Raw genomic sequence first — 10,845 nt, 5'->3', positions numbered from 1 at the left:
GGCTTTCTTGGCTGAAAAGTTTATGGAAGCAGATTTACCAGGTCATTTTCCACAATGCTGCTAGGTGGCTTTGAACTGCCAAGTTTTAAGTTAGAGATTTAGGGCAAATTATATGAATTCCATCTGGATTATTAACGGACTAAAGGTCACATAAGGATGACATGTCTTGTGTACCTCTTCTGGCTCATCATCCCTAAACTCTTTCTCCAGCATCAAACCAGGCCAGGTCAGCACTCCCTTCTGTGGGTGACGATGAGAAAGTGGGGAACACTCAGAGATTGCTAATGTGGAATTGACATAATGGAAGAGAGCTCCCCGCACACTTCGTACTGCCTTCATCTGGGTCGTGCCAGCCCAAGCACATTACAAAGCGCCTACATTTGAATCCGCTACTTCTTTTCTTTTTTGAACAGCTTTATTGACATATAATTCATATAACATACAGTTTAATAGTTCAATCATATTAAAAGGAATTGTGCAATCATCAACACACTCGGTTTTAGAAAATTTTCTTCTTTCTTGTACTTATTATTTTCAGCTCCCCATTTCCCCCCAACCTCCCTTGCCATACCCCCAAGAAACCATTAATCCAGCCACTGTCTATCGATTTACCTCTCCTGGATTTCATACACAGAAAAACACACACACAAGAAAACAATAGCAAAATACAACAGAGAAAAACCTCAATAGAAAAGAAAGCAGAAAATATTAAAAGAGAACAGATGTGAAGTGTATCAAATGGGAGACGAGGCGATAAGGTGTTCCCAGGAAACCCAGGAACAGAATGGGAGTAGGGATACCAGGAAGGTAGGGGGAAGGAGGGCGGGGTGAATTGTGGAGAAACTGGGAACCCATCGCAATGACCCAAACGTAAACACACACACACACACACACGCACACACCTGCAGGGGGACGAACAACAGAAACCATGGAGGATGGGAGACAGCACAGCAGTCAGTGTAAGATATGAAAATAATAATAATTTATAATTTATCAAGGGGTCACGAGGGCTGCCAGGGAGAGGAAGGGAAAAATGAGGAGCTGATACCAAGGGCTCAATAGAAAGTAAATGTCTATAAAATAATGATGGCAACATATGTACAAATATTCTTTTTTTTTTATCCCCTCCCCTCCACCTGTACAAATATTCTTGATACAATTGTTGTATGGATTGTTATAAGGGCCACCAATAAAATGATCTTTTAATTAAAAAATGATAAGGTGTTACATTTTAGCCTAATGACACCTGCAATTAATCCACTTTCCAATGCACTCTCTCCAGGGCAAGGCCGTTGACATCCCTAGGCAGAGAGGATTTGTACCCTGTCTGTACAAGTATATGCCACAACGCTGGATTTTACAGGTAGAACTCTGGATTTTAGTAGCTGTTCAAGTAGGAGAGATGCTGACGTTTCCGTGCACAGAATGTCTAAGCCACCAGGGGCCGCTGTTTCCCCATGCTTGGACACAGGCCTTGCCGGCTGGCTCCCACAAATAACCAGGAACACCGGATAGCCTGGGGAGTCCAAAGTGCCCCCCAAACTCCGGGGCTTACTCCACCTTACCAAAGTCCACAGCACACAGGGTCTTCAGGCCCTCTCCTGGCAAACTGGCACAAGGAAGCACAGGAGGTCGGAGACAGATGGCAGAGTAAAAACTGAAATGAAATCCGTCTGAAATTCAACCCGGCTCTATCAGGATTTCTTGATTCGTAGACTTAAGCATCCATGGTGAGCTGGGTTTCTGTAGCCTATCACATCATTTCCCTAACAAAATCTTTGCCAAACCGACAAGCAGTCTGTGAGGAAACACAGGATTAAAGGTCATATGAACAGATCCTGGTCAAGCAAAGGACAGAAAGGTGACAACGCTGCCGTTTCCACACCTGCTACGCATTTTCGTCTCACTAAGACATTAACACAGACAGTTTAAGCGGGTCTGACGAGATGTCAGTCTCCCGCATTCAAAACCTGTGAAGACATTTTGAAATAATGTCCATGATCCTGACGAGGAGTCCTGCCGTCCTCTGGGCACAGCCGAGGTAGTGACGGGACCACAGGCATCTGGCATCTGAGGGGTGCTGGGCTGTTGAGGCCATTACTCGGTGTACATCACGACAACGACAGGTCAGCATCTCTGTCTTCCAACTCTTTCCATTTACTTTGCACCAAAGGCCTAAGATGTTGGGTTTTATCAAGATGTTTGCTGACAGGACTCAGTTGCCAGACACTGGGACCATGACTTGGCTTTGGTTCCGATTCCAGCAGAGGTATTTTAGACCAGGTGGTGCCTCTTTGTGTTTGCTTGGCTCCATGGACGTCCAGTCCCTGTAAGGGCAAGGGGAGGAGGACGAGGGGCATCGCCGCCTGTTGTGTGGTACCCTGTGCTGCTTGCTAGAGTGGCACCTTCGTGGGACTCCGCAGGGCCTGCGCCAGGTTCACTGTGCGATTGTCCTGCACCGGGGAGGACCCTCCCTCCAAGTCCCATCCGCTATTGCTTCCTTTCAGGGGCAGGGGATGAAAAATCTTCGGTTTGTCCACATCTTGACCAAGAGAGAATCCATTCCTAATGGGCATATTGAGAACAACAACAACAATCAGATGACCCTTAACATGGCTTTCCAAAAAAACCAAAAACAATAAAACCTCCCTGTCATTGCGTCAGTTGTGACTCACAGCAACCCTGTAGGATAGGGTACAACTGCTCAGTGAGTTTCCACAGTTTCTGTTTCAGGAGTAGAAGCCTTCATCTTTCTCTGTGGAGGAGCTGGGGCTTTGAACTGCTGAGCTTACGTTACCAGTAGAACACGTAGCCACTACACCAACAGGGCTCCTCTATCATGGCTCTAGACACCCCTTACACAACTCAAGCCTTCAGAATTATCACTATATAGAGCCAGTTTTGCAAGGGATGTATGAAACCAATTCTTTTTTTAAATGGAGCCAGGGGATCTTCTATTTGTCTTAAGCACAAGGATAAAGTGGGACCAGAGGCGGTTGGCCCCCACCTAAGTGCTCTGGAGAGTGGACAGTAGGTGGGTCTGGATCTCCGGGACTTCAGGGCTGGAGCCCCACCCTACCCCACCCTGGCCCAGCCCAGTTGTGCTGTACACACAGACACATTGGGACTGGAGAAAGTGAGATGGTACTTAACCCATCAGTGACGAGGGCCCTGGCTTAAAGGACCTCCGTGAGGAAGCAGCAGAGTTTCTGGAACAAAGTCATCCCTGAAACCAGATTCCTGCTCAGACCCCGTGGGAAGTCACAATCCCATTCATCTTCAGAAAGTAACTTAAGAACACAAGGTTTCAAGGTGGGCACAGCAGCATGAGTGCGCTAAAGAAGACCCTTGAGTCCAGTTGAGAATTCATGTGCTCTGTGGCTGGCAGAGCCTCCCTCTTACCCAGCTCTTCCCAGAAGGCCCTTGCTGCCCCCGCGGAGCCCCAGGCTGCTCCAGCAGGCAGTCCCTGTCTTTGTTCCGGCAGCCTGGACCTGCTTCTCTGTTGTCACTCATCAGCTTGCACTACAATGGCCAGTTTGGCTTTCTGCCTCCTCCAGGGGTGGGTCTGTTGGGGGCAGGACAGATGTGGAGTCAGTAAATGTTTGTAAAATGAATAGCCCTGTCATGGGGAATTTCTTGTGTCTGCCTTCAGCAGCAGCATCCCACGCCACCCACGGAGAGAGAGTCCTCGGATGAATTACATCGAGAACAATCTCGTCCTCGTCGGTGCTGCAACCTTAACCCGGGCTGCCTGGCAACTTGCCACATTGGCACTCTGGGCCTGCCTATCTGCAGACCTGTGGGCAACGCCCCTGCCAGGTAGGAAGGGGACTCACTGTATTCCTCAGCAGTTGTTAAGAAACCTCCTACAATGTTGATGATGGCAAGGTCACTGGGCCATCAAACCCTCCCTTTGATCAAACTCAGACTCCCCACCCTTTCCCGAAGCTGAGGCATCGGCCAATGAGAGTTGGGCTCACTCAGCTTCCCCATTTCCTGGCAATGTGCAATGGATGGAGTCCCTTACCACTGCTTACTGCACCCCGGTGTCGCTCCCCACATGGTGCTCTGTGGGCTGGTAAACATGTAAATATCTCTATGCAAAAACACCGTGAGGCTACAGTGAGCTGGGGAAATGGGCTCGCCCAGCACTGCCCGATTTGGAGATGGAGGATCTGACCAAATGAGGTGCCAGCTCCCCTCAGCTGCGGGGAAGGCAGCACCCCCTGTGGGCACGGAAGTGGCTTAGCAGGGCAGTCTAGGCCTCCTGGGTGAAAGTAAGTTTGCTTACTCAGTGGGGCTCCAATCAGCTGAGAGGGAGGATTGGCTTATAGGATTGAGTGACTTCTAGACCATGTGGGGACCCCCAGCTCAGTATTTTCCATTTTTCTTGGAAATAAAGGCCTTTAACTCCCACAAGTGACAGGGAGCTGAAGTACTGCGAAGGGCGCTTTCCCCAGGGGCACTTGCAGTGGGCCACAGACTGCATTTCTCTGCAGCCACTGCGTGACTCTGCCAGAGGGAGGCCTGCGGCCCACTGGCACCTGGGTCTCAGTTCCTGAAGGGGCCTCTGTGCAGGAGGTGTCCCCCAGCGGTGGCAGATTCCCACAGAGGGATGGCCCTAGCCTGTGAGGGGGACCAGCCACAAAGGAGGCTGGGGTGCCTGGGCATAAGAGAGACTCAAGGCATGGGCCACTCCCCGGGTCCAGGATGGGAAGGCTGCAGTGGAGGGGGTCTTGGGCTTGAGATTCCTCTGGGGAAGCATTGAAGGTTTTCACTTGACCTGATTGTCTGCGAAAACACAAGAAGTACAGTTGAGCAGGGCTGGGGGAACCAAAGCAAAAAAAGGCTCGCTGGAGTTCAAGTGTGCAGAGGAGATGATCCACACACTGGGGAGGTGGGCCCTGAACGCAAGCCAGCGAGAGGTGCAGGGGTGCCGCCTTGCCTTCCAGGACCCCGCGCCCCAGGGGCTATCTGCACCAGCTCAGTCCAGGCAGGGGAGGGTCTGGGTGCGGCGCCCAGGAGGGGTGGAGCCCGGGCTCCACTCTGGCCAAGTCCGGAGGAATGTGGCCTTTGGCTTGTCCCCTGCCCGCATTCCAGCAGGCACTGCGATGTGAACAGCGTGTTCGCAACGCGCCCTGGGCGCTCAAGTTCATTCACCTCCCGTTGGACAATGCCAGGCAGCAGTTCCAGGAGAGGCCACCACTCTGCCACGCGACAGACCCCAACTCTTTTGTCAGGCCAGGGGTTGGGGGCTTGCACAAGCTCCACCCCCTGTACCTCTGGCAAGGGTGTTTGAGAATGAGGAAACCAAATTCCTCTCTTCTGGCACAGAGTTCAGACCAGTAGCTGGGAGGGCGGTAGTGTCTGCCCCTCTCCACACCAGCCTCTAGGTGCACTGGAAGCAGACCCTAAGGTTGGCCCCTCTCGGGGGGCAGACAGGGCTGTCTAGAAACCCACAGGGGCAGTTACTCACTGGGCCAGTTCTACTCTGCCCTGTAAGGTCGCTGTGAGTCCACAGGATAGCAATGAGTTTGGAATTTGCGGGCAGATAGCAAGGCCTGGAGAAATCCTCCCCTGGAATGCTGGTCAGTTGGACCTGAGCAGAGCCCAGGAGGATGAAGACCACAATGGCCTAGAGCCCCAAATGTCCCTGTGGGATGGGTCTGCACTATTTACATCCAGAAATTCCTCGTGGGGCCCTCCCTCCAGGAATGCACTGGGGCCTAAGTGCTTGAGTGGAGAGGAAAGGAGCAGGCCTTGCAAGGGCCCCCCTGGCATTGTTCCTCGGTAAACACCGGAAGGTGGCTTTCCTTTAGCTTTGTGGGGCTGACATCGGAATCTGCACCCCTCCCCTAGCCTCCAGGGGCAGGGAGAGGGAAGCTGAAGATGAGGTTGTCCATGGAAAATAAACACCCCCCTCTACTGCCCTGACTTCTTTCGTATTTTTAGAATTTCCTCTCTTGGATTCTGGTCTTGGTATTTTAAAATTCCACATGTTGGTTAGGGTTGGAAAAATCCCTTGTTGCCCGGTGGTGTCACTAGGAGGGGGTGGAGGGTGTGGACTGCATCAGGGTGTGCACTGTCAAAGGGGGGACACACCAAAATGAGTCTTGGTAAAATTTCTGTGTAGTGTTTCAGCAGAAGAACTTTTTTAAAAAAATTAAAATATCCTTGTAGTTAGTTATAATAACTCTTTTTTTTAGTAAGCCCAGCTTACCTGTGTCTATATAAAAAACAAAATCCAACTCAACGACTGTGGAGTCGATTCCTACTTAAAGCAGCCCTATAGGGCAGGCTAGAACTGCCCCCGCGTGTTTCTGAGACTAGAGCTCTTTTTTTAAATTTATTTTTTATTTTTTTATTTTTTTACATTTTATTAGGGGCTCATACAACTCTTATCACAATCCATACATATACATATACATACATCAATTGTATAAAGCACATCCGTACATTCTTTGCCCTAATCATTTTCTTTCTTTTTTTTTTTTAATCTTTTTATTGGGGCTCATAAGGCTCTTATCACAATCTGTGCATACATCAAATGAGCAAAGCACCCTTATACATTCGTTGCACTCGTCACTCTCATAATTCACCTTCCACTTGGGTTCCTGGAATCAGCTCGGTTTCCCTTTTTTTCCCCCATCCCCCTCCCTCCCCAATCCCACCCCTGGTCCCTTGATAGTTTATAAATAATTATTATGAGACTAGAGCTCTTTATGAGAGTAGAAAGCTTCATCTTTTTCCTGGTGGTTTTGAACTTCTGACCTTGAGGTTAGCAACCCAGTACATAACCAGTGATGCCACCGTGGCTCCTGTGTGGCTGTATGGGCACCTACAAAGCTGAAACTCTGTGCTATTGACTTTGTGAACCTTCAAAGAGCTCCAGTCACAGAGGTCATCACTGCCAGCTGCAGAGGAGCCGGGGTTTCGTGCATCGTCGCTTGAGTTGAGGACTGTGTTTTTATAGTTCTGGATTATGCCAATATTTCTGGGGTTCTAGCTATAATATTTGTGGTAATTATTATTTGTGAACCTTTATCAATAACGTTTATGAGAAAGAAGTGGAAATTTAAAAGGAGAAAATAATTAAGCTTCCCTTCGTTACTGATAATATTGCCATGCAACGTAGAGAGATTTTACGATACCATTTTGTGGTTGCTAATCATATCATTGAAAAGATATATAAAAAAAAGAACAGATCAGAGTTAAGCAATGTAGAGGACCACGTATTATCCGATTATTAAATTGGTAATAAGTATTGCTAAGGATTCTACGTGGTCTGGTAGGGGTGGAGGTCCACGAGGAGGTGAGGTGATCTCTCATGAGTTTGGACACTGACGGACACCAACCCTAGTGACGTCACTGTTGTTGCCGTTGCTGTGGAGATGCAGCTCCAGACTGTGAGCACTGAGCCCTGGTGCAGCAGAAGTGGCCCGGAGGCCAGCAGGCCTGCAGCCCAGGCTCCAAGTGCGCTCCTGAGTCAGCCTCCATGGGGAACGCTCTCGGGCTGGGTGTGTGCGCCCCTGCGCTGAGCCACGTTCACAGCGGGACGTGGCAGGGTTTGGGTCCAGCTGGCTGGGCCAGGTCCAGGCCAGAGTCGGGATGACTCCCTCCAGAATTGGTAGAGGTCTCCTAAGGAAGGTTAGTTGGGCCTGGGCAGGACCTGCATTCAGGAGATATGTGTGGTCCCTCAGGGAGCTGTCCCGAACTCTGTGCAGTGGACCCAGGGCAGGTATGCACCCTGTCCACCGAGACTTCTAAGGCTGCCGCCTCCGCCAACACCACTCACACTCGCTCTTGCCTCATGGGCTGAGCACAAGGATTAGCCACAAAACCCGATCCATGCAGCACTACCTTCCTTCACCACTCCACTCACTCCTTGACGCATTCAACACATATTTATGGAATGCCTGGTGACCCACTTCCATCAAGATTAGCGTCCTGAAAACTCTGTGGAGTTTTATCCTGCCCTGTAACACACGAGGCAGCCATGAATCGCAATCGACTCGGCAGCTATGAGAACCAAATGCCAGGCGCAGCTCTGGGTTTGGGAAGTAGATGAGAACATGAGAAAAAAATCGGCACCCCCCCTTAGGCTCCCCGTAATTGGTGGCATAAAGGACAGACTATCCATGGGCAAGGGAGTCAGGTACTTACTTGCCTTGGACGCAGCATGTAAGGGAGTTCCCCACATCTCCCTCATCAAAATAAACAATATTTAATGCAATCTTTAAAAAAAAACAAACCATGGTGAACAAAATATCAAGTTTTGGAAAGTAAAGACCAGATCAAGAGCAGTGTTATGCTGGGCTACACTGGAACCTGAGGCAAAAGGAGCAATCAGTGGTACTGGCCGTGTATTCAGGGCTGGACACCACCCCCCCACCCCCCCACCCCCACCCCCGACAACATTGTGCTGCCCTGGAACCTGAAAAATGTGTTCTGGAAGCTTGCTTCCCGAGAGAGTGAGAGATTCACAGCATACTGCTGGGAGAGACAGCAAAGAGATTACAAAGCCCTCTATCAAGTGTGGACGGATTAGAAGTAGATTAAAACCGGTGGCCATGGAGGTGATTCCGACTCAGCCCTGTGTTTCAGGGTAGATTTGCCCTCCAGAGGGTTTTCATGGTTGGTATCTTCCAAAGGCAGATCGCCAGGCCTTTCTTCTAATGTACCTCTGGGGAGGTCTGATTGAGCTTGGGATAGTAGCCGAGAACTTAACGGTCTGCTTGCAGGAGCAGGCAGGAGACACTAGCCACTCTTTTCACTGGGATTCACAGTTACTTTATGATCTTTGTGTTTATCGGTATTCCTTGGCTGTTGAAGCAGTGAGCATGTCACAGTCATTTGCGTTTCATAAAGGTCTTTTAAAATAAGAGATGGCATGGCAGCACACATTGGTCTGTACACTTCAGGGAATTATGGACTCTCAAACCGATGACCCCCTTTTCAATGCCGGCAGGAAGGCAGGGCCGGGATTCCCACCCCTGCTTTAGGGCTCAGTGGAGGCCCATTGGCAAGGTGGTGGAGGCAGCATTTAAACGCAGGACCCACATCACCCACAGCTTGCTGTACTGGGCTTGCGTCTTCTTCCACGCGGCACTTTCTAGTATCTCGTCTTCCTGGCCCACCTCTCCATAGCTCACCTTTTCCACGGACGCCTCTCCATTGGGAGCAGCACTGTCAAAAAGAGAACCTCCCGGACCTGTCCGGGTAGATGTAGCTGTCCCTTCTCTGGACCCCAGTGAGTGACAAGTGGGCTTGTGAGTGACAGAGGGAGACGGGGAAGGAGTGATTCTGGTTAGAAACGATTTCCAGTGTTATGTTTTCCTTCTCTGTGGTGCAGACACACCCCGCAGACTGGCATGAATCATAAGTAATTCCCTAAAGCCCCCATCTGCCTGGAAATGCCTTGTGGTGGTTCCCACAGTCCCGAAGCCATCAGCCCTGCATGCCAGCAGCCTGAGCTATTCCCCGTGCCCAGCCGTAAACCTCCTGACCAGCCCTTAGGGAAGCTACCAGAGGAGAGGGGCCCGAGGCAGTGGGCCACATCTGTCTACCTTAGGAGCCTCCAGTCACTCTGGGATCTTGCTCATGCAAGAATGTTCCTGAATGTTCCCCTTGAGTCCTCGCTGTGATTAGGTGGGCCGAGTGCCTGAGGCATGCTGCCGGCGGGGCCAGACTGCAGCCCACACTAAACAGTGTGTGGGCTCAGCTTGTCTGCCAAAGAAGCCTGCCCTGAGTTCTATGCATGGGATGGTAAAATTGTATTTCCCCCCTAAAAGAAAAAAATGTATTTCCCAAAGATTGTTGCAGAAAAGGGTACGCGCTCAGGAGGGAGGAGGGAGGGGTTAAATGGGGACCTGATGCCAGGGGCTTGGGTGGAGAGCAAATGTTTTGAGAATGATGAGGGCAATGAATGTACAGATGTGCTTTACACAATTGATGTGTGTATGGATTGTGATAAGAGTTGTATGAGCCCCTAATTAAAAAGCGATTTTTAAAAAAAGAATGAAAAGGGCACGCTTACCTACATGGCTAGTGAAACGTGCTTTTTTTTTTAGGTTCTTTTGGGAAATCAATATAGAACACTGACTGATTATATATTCATAATATATATGTATTATATATATATATACACATCCTTTAGGAAGCAGTCTCTAAGACGGAAGGAAATTTGCAAAAGATTTTGGGGAAAGCATTGGGAAGGGAGCTGAAGAAGCTGGAAGAGGCTGGAGGAGCCTGTCCCCACCCACCCTTGGGGAGGAGAGAAAGGAGTAAGGCGGGTTAGGAGAAAGCGTCTTAGATTGTAGGGCAGTTCCAAGAAAGCTCTGGACAGCTAGTGGAAGCAGATGCAGCTGCAGTCAGGGATCTGAGAGGACCATTCCCCCGCACGCACACTCAGGGATAGCTTTTAATGGTGACAGGAGTCCCTGGGTGGCGTGGATGGTTCTGATCTGCTTCCCAAAGGCCACAGCTCGGAAGCCCGTGGAGAAGGTGTGCTCTGCGCACGTGGGGCCGCCATCAGCTGGCTCCACGGGAATATACACGTGACGCTAGTTCCTAGGGGAGGAGGGGGAACGATTGCACTGAAATTCCTGAAATTCCAGCTGCGCATCTCCAACTCCCTACATAGCTGACACTTCAAGATTCATCCCAATTGGAACACGGTAAATATGAGATGCATTCCTGAGTTTACCCGCCTCCATTTACCAAACCCAGCTCCTCTGACAGCCACCTTCAGTGACCAAGTGTCTCAACAAGTCCTGTGGACGCTCTCGTCAAAATATATTCAGAGACAATCCCTTCCCACCCCCTTGAATGCTACTGCCCCCAGCC

General features: G+C 50.1%; 1 long non-coding RNA gene across 1 annotated transcript; it reads right to left on the bottom strand.

The window, feature by feature from the left end:
• Window positions 1-446: 446 nt before the first annotated feature.
• LOC142445246 (uncharacterized) lies at window positions 447-8,291 on the bottom strand. Its single transcript, XR_012784001.1, has 3 exons — window positions 8,164-8,291; window positions 3,403-3,565; window positions 447-2,565 (listed from the first exon to the last, which is right to left on the bottom strand). It is a non-coding gene; the product is annotated as an uncharacterized LOC142445246 (long non-coding RNA).
• Between the last annotated feature and the right edge of the window lie 2,554 nt (window positions 8,292-10,845).

This window comes from Tenrec ecaudatus, chromosome 4 (assembly GCF_050624435.1).
Source record: "Tenrec ecaudatus isolate mTenEca1 chromosome 4, mTenEca1.hap1, whole genome shotgun sequence".
NCBI lineage: Eukaryota > Metazoa > Chordata > Mammalia > Afrosoricida > Tenrecidae > Tenrec > Tenrec ecaudatus.
Note: the sequence above shows the minus strand (reverse complement) of the source record. Positions and strands in the feature narration are given on the sequence as shown.